This window comes from Coptis chinensis, chromosome 4 (genome assembly GCF_015680905.1).
Source record: "Coptis chinensis isolate HL-2020 chromosome 4, ASM1568090v1, whole genome shotgun sequence".
Taxonomy (NCBI): Eukaryota; Viridiplantae; Streptophyta; class Magnoliopsida; order Ranunculales; family Ranunculaceae; genus Coptis; species Coptis chinensis.
The window spans coordinates 47,716,182-47,731,163 of record NC_141459.1 but is presented as its reverse complement, the minus strand read 5'-3'; the positions used below and the strand labels follow the sequence as shown (position 1 = coordinate 47,731,163).

The following is a 14,982-nucleotide window of genomic DNA, read 5'->3' as shown; positions in this document are numbered from 1 at the left end:
CGGAACACCCTCAAGGCTATTTCAACACGAGTAGTAGGTGCACTGTCTTCTTCAATCATATTTACAACCCCCTATTTGAACCACGTATATGTGTGCTTAAGTAATCAAGTGCAACTATAAACAGTTCAACCCAAAGCATAATTGCTTATAAAGTGCGTTAAATGCAAATTCGAATCCAAAAATACATAACAACCAAGCATAGGTGTACTACTTCAACAGTAAGTTATATCAAATTGTACCAATAACAACTACCTCACAATCAAATAATTTGTAAATTAAATGCAATCTGGTTCTTGGAAAGTCCATGTTCTTATTAGTTTTAAATGCTAGAGAGAAAGGAAAAATCAACCAACGTAACCATACATCCAACTAAGTACCATATTTCATACATTGCTCATGTATTTGAAAGAGGAGATCAACCTAGGTATTAACAATGTATATTTTTCTCCTTAACCCAATAATTTGCTTAAAAAAAACTATGTATATTTTATACTACAAGTATGCAGCCAGTTAATGGCTTATAAACAGGGTAAGCAACCACTTTGTAGCTTAATTTATTCCCTATATTGTTGGTATATATCATGGGCACGACCAAGATATTAAGATGGCAGAACAAAAACTCAAAAAGAAACAATGTAGCTTGGGGTAATAATGGTTCATTTTGTACATACTATTGCCTGGTTAAAAAAATTGCGAATAGTACATCATATTTACCAAACTTGTCAATTTAGGGAATAGCTAGCTAGCTTATCCTTTCTCGGCAAACACCTTCACAAGTTTTGCACAAATCCCGTATCAAATGCAATACCTAGTATATTCTTTCCCTGGAAATAAAACACGTACAAGAGATGTTAAGAACCATTGCACAAAGCATGCATAAAACATAGTAGGAATAACATCTTAAATTGAAGTAAGTTTCAATAGAACTTGTGATTAAATTACCCGAAAATGCTGGAAGTAATAAGTCAAAGGTTAGCTGACTTAATTTTGCAAACGAAAGCGAGCATATAGAAAGAACTGATCTAGAAGCCAGAAAATACAATCAAGCCACTAAACGAATTAGGAAACAAAATTAAATTTGTCTTTCAGTGGCTTGCATATATATATGGTCCAGTTAGAAATATGGCCTGCATATTATCCTTTTTTTAGTGGTGATCACATACGTTTTTGCTCACAATCTAGCTAATATATGTTAACAATGTATGTCAGTGGTAACTGGTAACTGGTAATTGGTAACTGGTAACTGGTAGCTGCTAAATGCATGTTTGTCTATGTTATGCTGTTTTTAAAGCCAGTATTCAAACTAACTGGTTAAAGTGAATGACTCAAAACAACAAGTATTGAACAACAAAAAATATATGTATAAGAAAGCTTCATTAGTTGGTGTTTTTGTTAAATTGATTGGGGAGAGTAACTCACCTAAGGACAACTCGTGAAAGCAAACCCAATAGACCAATTCATCACTCCATAAACCAGATGAAATTCCTTAACACCTAAATTAAGAAAAGCAAACCCAATTAACAAAAAACATGAACCGATCAATGTTTAAAGTGGACTTCATCATGTGTATCAATTGACCCCATTCCTCCACAATAAACTAGTATTCTGGAGCTTTCTCACTGTGAAAGCTTTATTTAAATAACTCCATAAAATGGACAAGAAAGAGCACAACAACAAACTACATTATAAATTAGCTAAATCTTCTCACAATTCTTAGTGGCGATATATTTGCTTAGATACTGAAAATATAGTTAAATATATTTTCAATTACAAGCTTTAATCTTTTCAAAGAGCATATAAATTAAAAACCTAAACATGAACCATATGACCTAAAAATGCATCTTACCATAAACAAAAACCCTAATAACACCAGATTCCTCTTTTATTACAACAACAGCCTGCGAGGGAATAACAGTATATCCCATCAACAAAAATCGCAGATCCCCAAGTGCATGACAACACGAAATGGAACCCTCGACTTCATTGCTTGAATGGAGGCGAGCTTCAGATAACAGAGATGTAATGGATCCACCATGAAATTGAGATCTAGGGTGTTGACGGACAAGTAAAGAAAAAATTGGGAAAGAAAGAAATAAATAAATGATAGAGAAACATAAAAGAATGTAATTGGGAACACAAGGTGAATTTTTGGGGAAGAAAAAAAAGACGGGCATTGACTGTCAAAACTATAGTTGACGGGTATGCACTGTCAACTATGGAAGTAGCCGTCAAAAATATTATTGATGGTTAGTACCCATCAATTTCTGGCCGGGATTGGTGTCAAAACAAAGCTTGTTTTGACGTAGTGAAAGCAAAGCTTTTTGACATTCATTCAAACATTAGTTATCATATCAAGGCAATTCAACCCGAACTTCCATGTTCAGAAATTCTTTCTGGAATTTTATCAAATAAATCTTAGACACCTTAAACCAATGCCATAGTAGACTCTTCTTCAACAACTCAAGTCTAAATGCTGGAAACCTCAAAGAACACAAATAATCATAAACCAGAAAACAAAAATATATAGCTTATTACCCAAACTTTGAGTTACCTTGAGCAAATCGAACACTTGTGACAAAACCAACGACTGCTCCTTTGATATTTGAGATGATTTGATACCTTAAAATATAGATTAATTTTTACTTTAGTAAATCTGAAATCAACATTGATCAAAAATCAAAACCCTAGACAGTTTATTGGAAAGGGAGGAAGAGATGATAATAACAAGAGAGGCCGGACGACTTACCCAGTGGGGAAATCGATGGAAACCCTTGAAACCACTCTTGTTTTTTTTTTTCATTGAGTTCTATATTTCTACTTTATTTTGGAGTTATTTTGGGTAGGGTTTGGAATTTAGATGAGCGCGAGACCAAAAAATCTCCCGCTTAAGTTTTCGTTATTTTTGTCAATGTGATTTGTTTTTTTTTTTTTTTTTTAACCAAGCGATTTCTCCGTTTTTTTTTCCAACTCTGTAACACATGGTCAAACGTCACAAAACATTAAAAGAAACGTTACATAATATTACCAACGGATACTTGCATTGCTAACGGATTATAAATGTTTTAAATTACCTAACGGATGGATATGTGTTACTAATGAAAAATCTCATTGGTTGCAAATTAGCCCAAATGGTGTAGTGGTTGCCCAGCTATTTCCCCTTGGGTTGAGTACTTGTATTGTCAACCTGCGAGGTTATATATGGGGGATAGCTACATATGGTTTGCTACTGGGGGCCAGCAAAGCGACCCTTTGGGTCCCCTTCTATTTGCACTGGTGTTGCATCCCCTGATTCTGCGGATGCAATCCAGTTGTCAGTTGTTGTTACATGCTTGGTATCTAGATGATGGGACTCTGATTGCAGATACAGAATAGGTGGCGACAGCTTTGAGTATGATTCAGGAAGAATGACTTTCTTATGGGCTGGTTCTTAATGTGGCTAAAACTAAGTTATTTTGGCCATCATTGGATCCACGTCGCTCCACCCCTGGTCTCTTTCCTTCAGATTTGTCCTGTCCTCAGCAGGGAGTCAAGTTGCTTGGAGGTGTAGTCAGCACTGATCCATCCTTTGTCAGGGGCCTTGCTTGCAAGCGTGTTGAAAAGGTTGTGACTTTGATGGACCATTTAGCTACATTAGACGATCCACAGTGTGAGTTAGCTCTCTTACGTGCTTGTGCTGGGCTCTCTAAGTTGGTATTTGCGATTCGTACTTGTCCACCATCCCTTTTTAGAGAGGCAGCTAAGACGTTTGATCGGCATCTCCGCAGTGTTCTCCAGGGCATTGTGGTTTATGATGGTCCTAACTTCGGTGATTTGCAGTGGCGTTTATCGACACTCCCATTACGTCTGGGTGGGTTAGGTATTTATTGTGCCACTGATGTCTCTACTTTTGCTTTTGTGGCCTCCCGTTGTCAGAAGTCTGAGCTTCAGAACCACATTCTTAGGAGTTGTGGGCTAGTGCCTTTGGATGAGATTCTTGATGTTGCTAGCAGTACAATGAGTCTTTGTCTACCCGATTTTGACCTCAGTTCTATGGCTAGGAATGCTACCGTCCCCTCAAAACCACAAAAAGTTTTGGCAGAAGCGTTCTATAGTAAGATTGTTGTTGGTCTTGAGAGGGAGTTTGTGTTTCTGCTCGTCAGAAAGCAGTCATTGGATGCTTGCAGTCAGAACACGCAAATGACTTCCTACTTGCTATTTCGATGGAGGGACTTGGACAACATATGTCGCCAGTGGAGTATCGTTCTATTCTCCGGTACCGTCTTATGATTCCTTTGTACTCTGATGGTGGTCTATGCCCTGTTTGCAAAAAGAGTAGACTAGATGCTTTTGGAGACCATGCGGCCTTAATCGTAGATATTTTCCAGGTTTCAAATCTTGACATGATCATGTCGGAGATATTTTATGTGATGCATTTTGGAAGGTGGGGTACAAGTGAAGAAGGAGGCTCCCCGTGAATTTTCTCACCGATCCGAATGAGGGAAGATCCACACTTCGACCTGCGGATATATTGATATACTGATTGTTACGAGGGGAGACATGCATCCGTTGATGTAACCGAGCCTCTCCGTTGGTAGGGCTTGGGAATGGAGTCTTTGAGGTGGGGGGAGCAGCTAAGAGAGCAGCGACAGGGAAGATGGAGAAGCATGAGGAAGCTTGCACGGCTAACCAACATTGTTTCATTCCGTTTAGTTTCGACACTTTTGGTTTCTTGGAACAACAAATCATTGAGCTTCTCAAAAGACTTCGAAAGTTATGGACGATAATGTTATGACAAATTTGGTTCTAACGAGTTTGTTTTAGAAGAATAAGATTTGCTATTCCAAAAGGACTTGTGGCGTAGCTTGTTGCACGCTTGTCCTAATTATTTGTAAAATTCTTTATCAGTATCAATAAAATTTCCACTTAAAAAAAAAAAAAAAAAAAAAAAAAAAAAAAACGTTGCAAACACATACCAACTCATCATAGGTAGGTTGAGCAACCACTGAAGTACGTTTGAACAATCCAGAACACCTAACAGGATTTTGAACATGAGGGTGGCTAACACTGTAATACCACTCGATATATTTGGGATCAGTCTGAAGAATCAACAGCCGTTCCACGCAATTGTCTCGTTTAACACATGGTTAAACCACTGATGCCCTTGAATGTTTGGGTAAATGATTTTGTAATTACGAGGAGTACTCGTGTCAAGCTCCGGTACAAGCGGCTCGAGTGGAATACCTTGAACCCTACCAAATTGGCGTAATACCCGATCTGAGTGATAAGCTGCCAAATCATCAAGACAACAAAGGCATCCACTGAAGAACGAAACCTTATCAAAAGAAAAAGATGCCCGCACATCTCTATAAGGATCCCAAGTTACCTACAAAAGAAAATCACAATTGATATTTAAAAAGGCACAACTATACAATCCAACATGATTTTTAATATATATGGAATTTAAATCTTACATCTCTTGCTTCCAACTTATCAAGCTCCTCTTGAACTGAAACCAACCTTGTCATGATATCACCTGTACTGGTCCCAATGAGCCACCTTTTCATGCGTGGCATGTCTATAGTATATTCAGAATTATAAGGGGCCAAAAGCAAGGAAAATGCTCATATACCCATGCCTGAAAATATTTAACTCATACCACAACCAATGCTACAAAATACCAAAAAAATAAAAATAGAAACATTTTAACAAATACCTCAACCAAAGTTGCAAAACCACAAACTTGTCTTACATCGTGCTGAGAAGCAAGGCCTAGTTGCTTGTACAAATACGCTCCGCCAGACATACCCCAAGCATAATCTTTCACTTTTTCCAAATTCATCAAAAACTTCATGTATACCACATATATTTTATCACCAGACTTATTTGGGAAGAGTACACATCCAAGCAAATATAATAAATAACCCCTCACACAATTATCAATTATTTTGCTATCTTTACTATTTTCCTTTCTCGCCAACTTAGAAGGAAGCCAACCCAAAGACACAGCCTTACCAGCACCACCACAATTATCTAACTCTTCATCTATCTCGGCTTCTATTACAGCTGGAGATAACCCTTGCACTAGTAATTGTTTAGCATCTGCCTTTTTAATATTGACTTTCCCAACCAACGCTTCACCCCTAATTGAAAGCCCAGTAAGTTGTTTAATATCGTCCAAAGTGATTGTCATTTCTCCAAACGGGAGATAAAAGTTGTTTGTCTCACAATGCCACCTCTCGATAAAAGCACAAATAACGACTCTGTTAACATACCTATAGGTGTGCAACAAAAGGGGAAAGGCCTGAATCTTTAACCTTTTGCCAAAATGTTGTGTATTTTCCCTCCACAACCCATGCCAACATCTTCATTGTATGTTGGTGAGTTTTCAATACTCAACGCTCCTACAAAACACATATTTTCTCATTACAACGAACACAAATGAGTTATATATAATAAAACAAATACGTTATTGCATAAGTAACACACCTTTCCCAACCAAACAAGGAAAGATACATGCTCATAATACCACCTCAAAACAGTCGTTGTCATTGGGCCTCCAGGGAATGGACCCTCTTTGGGATATTCTTCTCTTACATCGGGACCCTTGGCTTTTTCCTTCTTCTTTTTCAAAGAAAGTATAAAAGCTTTGTCAGAGTATTCTTGAGCCCCTTCTTGAGAGTCTATGGAATTGCTTTCTTCCAAATTTTCTTCGTCAGAAACGGAAACACTTGGAATTTCTTCTTCAATAACATTCTTACCCCGCTTTCTTCGATTGTGGTTTTTACGGAAAGAAACAGTTTGAGGTTGCTTGTTGGCTCTTGACAACTTTGCAGCACTAGATTGTACTTGGGAAACCTTTGCACCTCTAGTTTTGAGAGGCATCACTACAAAAATCATATAATTAATCATAGTTTATTTTTTAAGAAATTTGAAATTAATGATAAGCAGTATAAACAACATCATCGCAATTATTTAAAATGAAATAAAAAAATTCAAACATTCGATATATATTTAGCAAAAAATGCAACATCCATTTAGTTTCAATAAAACCAAACTAAAAAAAAAATTACAAAAAAAACGTCATTTTAGGCATTTCATCAAATATCTAGCGCACTTTATCAAACTTCATTTCAATCCAAAATAATCAACAAATTCATCTACGCAATCACTCGAAATTCTTTTATGCATTTAATCAAAAACAACAATGCACTTTAAAATCATTTAAATCAACATTAAACCAAGAATAGCTAAAAATTCAAACGCTAAAAATTCAAACCCCATTATAGAGTAACTGTAATAGGCATTACAAAGTAATTGTAATGGGGTTTGAATTTTTATGAAACTGGCGATACTGTTAATCTGTAACTGGACTGTAAACTAAAAATAAACCATTAAAGTTTTTTCAAATTTACAAGTTAGGTTTTTCAAATTTATCCAATTTAATTTACAAGAAACCATAAGAACAATTACCTAACTTAATTTACATAACAAATTGCGAAGAATAAAAGTCAAAATTGAAAAAGAAATTGAATGAATGACAAGAGGAGTAGATGAATACCGAAATGTCAGAATTGAAATTGAAAAAGAAGATGAAAGGTGCAAATTGAGAGGAGCGGGAGAGAGCGCCAATGTTTTCTATTTTGAAGAAAAAGTAGCCGCCAGTTCTTTCTTTCTTTTTCTCTTTTTTGTTTTGTGTCGGGTCAGTTCGAAAAAATGGGGTGGGGTGCTTTGGATGGTGGGGTGGATGGAAAATGTCTTATTAAATGGAGGGGTGGCAGTACCACAGATTTAGGGAAAGGGGTTCTAGTCCCATTTTATGGGGTGTTAATACCGCGGTCGAAAATTTAAATACAACTATTGAACATCTTGAACAATGAAAATGATTTTTTATCATATCAAATAGCATATTTATCCACAAAAGAGAAAGGAATACGCATACCAAGTATTAATTGGATATATTTCATAGAACAAAGATCTTTATAAATGCAGAAAGGAAAAGACAGCGGGGAAAACAAACTAAACTCTAATGGAACTATCAATGGAAACTTAAGGGAACATTACATTGGATATAAAGGAAAACAAAAAATTTAAAAGAATTGAGAATGGAAATACTAACCTGTTACGTATAACCTCCTCACTCAAATGGGTACTATATAAGGAATAATTTAAAGCAATCAATCAGAAAAATGGGTTTTGAAATGGAAACTGGCCAGAAATCCAATACATCTAAATGAAAATGAGTCTAAAAAGACCTCTTACACAAAGGGTTGGGTTTCGAATCCTACTTCTTAGATTGGAAGCTAAAAGCTGTTTCTAAAAAAGTTGTAAGGAAAAAAAAATTAGTTCCTTACTTTCCCTACACCATAATATACATGTAGAATTACTTTCCTACACAAATCTATATTGTGAATGAGCTCAAGTAAACAGAAAAAGAATTTGACAGAAAAATACATGTAGGTAAGATGCTTTGAAGTATAATAAGCACTCAAAATTTCTCGGAAACCACTAAAAATAATAGAAGTTGCTGCCAATCACACGCCTAAACAATTTGTTATACACCATACCATAGACTATTTTTTCATTTATTTCAGATGGTGGCCGGGTTTTCTGTTATACAAATTTCATAATGAACAAATTCAGAAGAAAAAAAAAAGAGCGATTAGTATATTAAATCAGAAGAAACTACACCTTGAGCATATAATAAGCCAAGTAATAAGATGTATACTATGCCTAAATGGTTATCCTCATCAAGAATAGCCTGAAGTGTTGATCACCAACATACATTATCAAAGTCCTACAAACAATAATGTATCAAGCTTACCTACTATGTACTAAACGAATGAAATGTTGTGGAGGAACAAAAGCATGTTAATTCCATACTTCCATATCCACCAGTGCAACAACCATCTTCTTATAAAGACTTATTATTTTGGTTAACTTTGAATGATTCACTTGCATTGAGTCATTCTGTATTTATACTCAACTTGGTTTGTTACATAATATCTAAACTAACAATACTTCATAACTGAAGTAGGATTTTAAGGAGCCAGATTATCTTCTCTTGGCTTTGACGAGATCTTCTCTTGACTTGGTCCAATACCCTCCCTCAAGCTGAGCATGAGTGGCCGAATGGTCAGCTTGTCTCACATTTGTTGAAATCGTGGTGATCCCAGCCCCTTCGTAAAGATATCGACAATTTGATCCTTCATGGAGATAAAACGAACATCAAGTTGTTTTTTAGCAACAGGCTCTCTTACAAAGTGATAATTGATTTCGATATGCTTCGTACGAGCATGAAACACAGGATTGGTAGTGAGGTAGGTGGCACCCAAGTTGTCACACCAAAGAATTGAAGATGAAGAAGAAATTCCAAGTTCTTGCATAAGGGATTCAATCCATATAATTTCAGCTGTAACAATAGCTATACCACGATATTCAGCTTCAGTACTTGAACGTGAAACCGTCTTTTGCTTGTGAGCACTCCATGAAATTAGATTACCACCAAGATATATACAGTAGCCACTTGTTGATCGTCGATCATCGGGGCACCTTGCCCAATCAGCATCCGAATAAGCATGAAGTTGTAGAGTGGATGGTCGACGTAAAAGTAAGCCATAATCAATGGTGGTTTTCAGGTATTGTAGAATTCTTTTAACAGCTGCCCAATGCTCATCTGTTGGGTCATGCATAAATTGGCAAACTTTGTTCACTACTACTAATATATCAGGTCTGGTAAGTGTGAGATATTGGAGGGCTCCTACAACACTGGGATAATGCGAAGGATTTGAAAATTTGTGGCTGCCTTCTTTGGTTAACTGAGTGTTGGTAGCTAAAGGAGTGTGAACTGGTTTGGCGCCATCAAGTTATGTGCGACATAGGATGTCTCTAACATACTTGCGTTGTGACAAAAAAAGTCCTTCACTGTTTGGAATGACCTCAACACCCAAGAAATAGTGTAGACTGCCCAAATCCTTAATAGCAAATACTGAATTCAGCTGAGAGATTAGTGTATCAATGGTGTTTGAGTCAGATCCGGTGACAATAATGTCGTCGACATAGATGAGAATATATATAGTTACAACAGAGTCTTGCCGAAATAGAAGTGAGGAGTCTGATTTTGATACTCGAAAGCCCAAGCCAATAAGAAAAGTAGTTAGGCGAGTGTACCATTGACGGGGAGCTTGCTTTAGACCGTACAATGATTTGTGAAGACGACATACATGATTAGGATACCGTTAATCAACATAACCAAGAGGCTGCTTCATATAAACTTCTTCGTTTAGGATGCCATGAAAAAATGCATTTTTAACATCTAATTGTTGAAGAGGCCAGTGTCGCTAAAGTGCAATTGATAGAACTATACGAATTGTGCAAAGCTTAACCACCGGACTGAATGTTTCACCATAGTCAACTCCTGCCTTTTGATTAAATCCTTTGGCAACTAATCGGGCTTTAGGACGATCAATTGAACCGTCAGCTTTGCGCTTGAGTCGAAAAACCCATTTGTTATTCACTACATTCATGGCGAGATGTGATGGAACTAGTGTCCATGTGCCATTTCTAAAAAGAGCATTAATTTCATCATCTATTGCACGCCGCCAAATAGGATTAGAAGAAGCTTGAGTGAAGCAAGTAGGCTCAGTTTCATCATCCACCTACAAAGGGTACTTTGTTGCTGTTAGACACAACTTATCAATAGGTTTATAAATTCCTTCTTTACCTCGAGTAACCATGTGATGTTCGATCTTTGAGTTGGTGGTGGTATTTTGTTGCAAAGGTTCAAGGACTGTTGTTATGGAAGCTAAAGGAGGAGATGAGTTTGTTTGGTTTTCAGTAGGTGGGGAAGGCATGTGAGGTGAACTTGGAGTGGACGAAGTTACTGGTGTTTGAGTGGGTGGTTGAGGACTAGTTGGGGTTAAAGTTGGGGTGTTGGCATTTGTTAGATTTTGTGAATGGGTTAAACTAAATTGTGATGGGAGGAGGTGAAAGTGGATTGATTTAGTTGGGGTGGCGGGGCTGTTACAAAGGGTGAGATAGATGTAGCTATTTGTTGCACACACGAGGACTGTGATTGCTCTGAAAAAGGGAAGGCCGTTTCTTCGAAACGAACATGCCGCGAGATGTAAACCCGGTTAGTAGGATGATGATAACACATGTAGCCTTTCTGAGTGCTGCAATAACCAATGAATATACAAGGAAGAGACCTAGATGCTAACTTTTGAGGACTATATGGCCGTAAGTATGGATAACATAGACATCCAAAGACACGAAGAGTTGTATAGTCTGGTTTTGTACCAAAAAGGAGTTCAATAGGAGTGTTATTTATATGGTTTTTAGAGGGTAACCTATTGATTAAATAGCATGTTGTGGTGAATGCTTCAAACCAGAAACTTAAAGCAATCGAGGCATGATTCAAAAGGGAAAGACCAGTTTCAACCACATGCCGATGACGACGTTCAGCTAGTCCATTTTGTTCAGATGTGTGCGGGCCTGTAAAACGATGGAAAATTCCTTGACTATCAAGATATGAAGTAAATTTCTTGTACTCCCCACCATTATCAGATTGAAATTTTTTAATTTTGCAGTCAAGGAGATTTTGAATTTTATTTTTGAATGTTATAAAAACCGAAAGTGCATCAGATTTGCGAGCAAGAGGATAAATCCAAGTGTAGTGAGTGTAAGCATCCATAAGTAATAAATAATACCGAAAACCATCTCTTGATAAAACTGGTGCAGGTCCCCATAAATCAGAAACAATTAAATCTAAAGGTGCATATGAAGTTGAACTTGACGAAAAGGGAAGCTTACAACTCTTACTGACATGACATGCATTGCAAACTGAAAATGACTTGCTAGACACTGGCAACCAATTAGACTTAATAACTTTATTGACTGTCCGAATCATCGGATGACCTAAACGTTGATGCCATTGAGAAAGAGACACTGAAAGATATGCAGAAGAAGGTGGAACCAGGTTTTGCACCTCATAGCCATTGTCAAAACAATATAGACCTCCCTTATTCTTTCCTTGCAAGATTACAGTCCTTGTGCGGCAATCCTCACAACAACAAAATTTGGGTGAAATTCAAAGAAAACATTGTTATCTTTCGAGAATTGAGAAATGGAAAGTAAGTTGGCAGATATATTAGGAACATGGTAAAGATTATGTAAATGAAATTTTCTGGAATTATGGGTAAATGAAGCAGTACCAATGTTTGCAATTGGAAGATGTTTACCATTACCAACTCGGATTTGATCGGGACCATCATACTCGGTTCCGAGATGAAGATTGTTCAAGTCCGACGTGAGATGATGTGTAGCTCCACTATCTGGTATCCAATTTCCGTAAGCTATGGAACCTGGTGCTGCAACATATGTTGTAGGAGGTGTGGAAGAAGCACTGTATGGTTTCTGCGACCACATATTGTATAGGGCCCAACTGCATTTTGTGAACGATGATAGTGTGGGAGATTATTGCTTTGACCACGAGGGTGATTTTGATAGCCATCATCGGAACGTTGCCTTTGTGAATTGTTCCCGAATCTGTGTTGATTATAGTGTGGCTTTGAAGTCATTGACCTGTGCTGGGTAACAATATTAGCTATTGGATGTTGCTGAAAGAGAGCATTCTGAGCTTCAAAATCATCCATTGGAATATTATTTTCCAGTATGGCAGTGAGTACAGCAACAATGGGATCATATGTAGTATCAAGGCCGATGAGAATTATTTGTTGAAGATCGGCATCGTTGATATGTTCACTAGAAGCGGCAAGGCTGTCTCTTAATTGTTTGGCATGAGACAGATATTCTTGCATCGATTTTGCCCCTTTGCGCAAGCTTTGTAACTCACGTTTGAGATGCATAATCCTTTGCCCGAGATTTCGAAGCATATTGCTTTTCAAGAGCGATCCATACGTCACGAGAGGTGTCCAATCCCACTACTTGAGCAAGAGTATGTTCTGTAAGAGATGATAATAACCATCCTAGAAGAATTTGGTCTTGCTTCTGCCATTGTAAATAGGCTGGGTTAATTGTTGGATCTGTGGGAGAAAGAGTTGTTGGTGGACATTTGTTTGTTCCATCAACATAGCCTCCAAGGGCATATCCTCTGAGTAATGGTTTAAACTGTGTTAGCCATAGTAACTAGTTGTTTGTGTCTAGCTTGACAAAGATGAGATAATGAATAGAAGTAGTTTGAAGGGTAGGAGAGGGAGTGATTTCTGTGGTGTTGTTGTTAGTGGAAAGAGCCATGAGAGAAGACACAAAGATTCAAAGGTTCTGTAGGATAGATATGATCGGAATAGGCCTGATACCATGTAAAGACTTATTATTTTGGTTAACTTTGAATGATTCACTTGCATTGAGTCATTCTGTATTTATACTCAACTTGGTTTGTTACATAATATCTAAACTAACAATACTTCATAACTGAAGTAGGATTTTAAGGAGTCAGATTATCTTCTCTTGGCTTTGACGAGATCTTCTCTTGACTTGGTCCAATACTTCTTAGCATCATTCTTAAATTTATCTAATGCATCACTTGCAATTGTCACAACCTATTTCATAGAAAAGTTGCAACAATAAAACTAAAGATGTAATTGTGTAAAAAAGGCTTTGTAAAACTCCTCCAAATGAAAAGATAGAAATGATCAAAAAGGCCCGCCAAGTCAAGGCATCATATCATTACCTCTCTTTTAAAAGGTGAATACCTTCCAAGACCAGGTGTATGTAGCATTTGCAGAAGTAGGAACATGTTACATAAATCACTACAATTTAGTATAACACACAAAAAGAGGGGAAAACAAAACAAAAGGTGATCTGCAGGTGCACAGAGAACAGGAATCACGGATGTCTATTACAAATCTTGGAGCGTATAAAAGAATCTGTAACACATTCACCTATTATAAAGATATGAACAATCTTTTTCAAATGAAATTGTAAGAAGGGAGTCTCACCGATCAATACCAACTAACATCGGCTGCATATTATATCTATGTTAAAAACTACGCTAGAAAGCAAATATATTAATCATTGCTCTTATTCATAAAACAGTAGCTATAAGTGCTCTGATTTACATCAAATCAAATACAGTGCTACGTAAACCTTAAGTGATGCTACGTTACTACCCATGAGGAGATGATTGATGGCATCTCATCAAAGACATGAATGACTGCGACGACTGCATATATACTTAAATTGTATACATGCATACTCTACATATGTATTTACTCTCCTATGAAAATGTTATCCCCCATACCTATTATTAAGCTACATACGTACCTATTTAAGCCTTAATCCTTACTACTATCCAAGGAATCAGGCCCATAAACAAAACCCCATTATCAGGTTCATAGCCTCTAGACCAACTAATTCTTTTAAGCAAACGACTGATCCAAGTGACACTCTAAATAATGCCACAGACTATTTCACCGACACGTACTTGAAGATGCTAATTCGCACATATAGGCACAACACTTCAAACTGCAGGAGCTTTAAAACACCTAACCATCACTTAACATGTATAGGGACATAATGACAAACAAACTTAATAACCATACATTGATAAATGACAAAATAACTAACCTTAGGTAAGGAGTAAAATAAACAATAGAATACGTACACCACATAACGCTTGCTACTGATCAGCTCCCAAATGCGCATTTTATTACCCTTATATTGCTGCATTACAACCTTTCTTACGCTTAACGAAAAGACAACTCATAGCTTTTATTGCCTTTTTTAGGTTAAGGAGTATTTCAGACCACTTATTATAAAAGCTACGTCTTAGCACCAAAAGGAGCCTTAATCACGCTTATTATGAAGACCAGAAGCTGTTATGGAAAAGTATTGAAAAAGTCAAAGTCAACGGTCAAAGTCAAAAGTCAAAGCCCTCAATTCAGAACACCAGAGATGGAGGCCCTTATCTCAAAATATGACATTCTCCTAAAACCTACCTTGGTCAAGAAGAAACCAAAAAGCAATAACAAAAGCAAAAGTAAAGTA

General features: G+C 37.0%; 1 long non-coding RNA gene across 1 annotated transcript; it reads right to left on the bottom strand.

The window, feature by feature from the left end:
* Window positions 1-703: 703 nt before the first annotated feature.
* LOC147503755 (uncharacterized) lies at window positions 704-2,991 on the bottom strand. The gene is made up of 4 exons (XR_015192820.1): window positions 2,747-2,991; window positions 2,552-2,619; window positions 1,420-1,493; window positions 704-824 (listed from the first exon to the last, which is right to left on the bottom strand). It is a non-coding gene; the product is annotated as an uncharacterized LOC147503755 (long non-coding RNA).
* Between the last annotated feature and the right edge of the window lie 11,991 nt (window positions 2,992-14,982).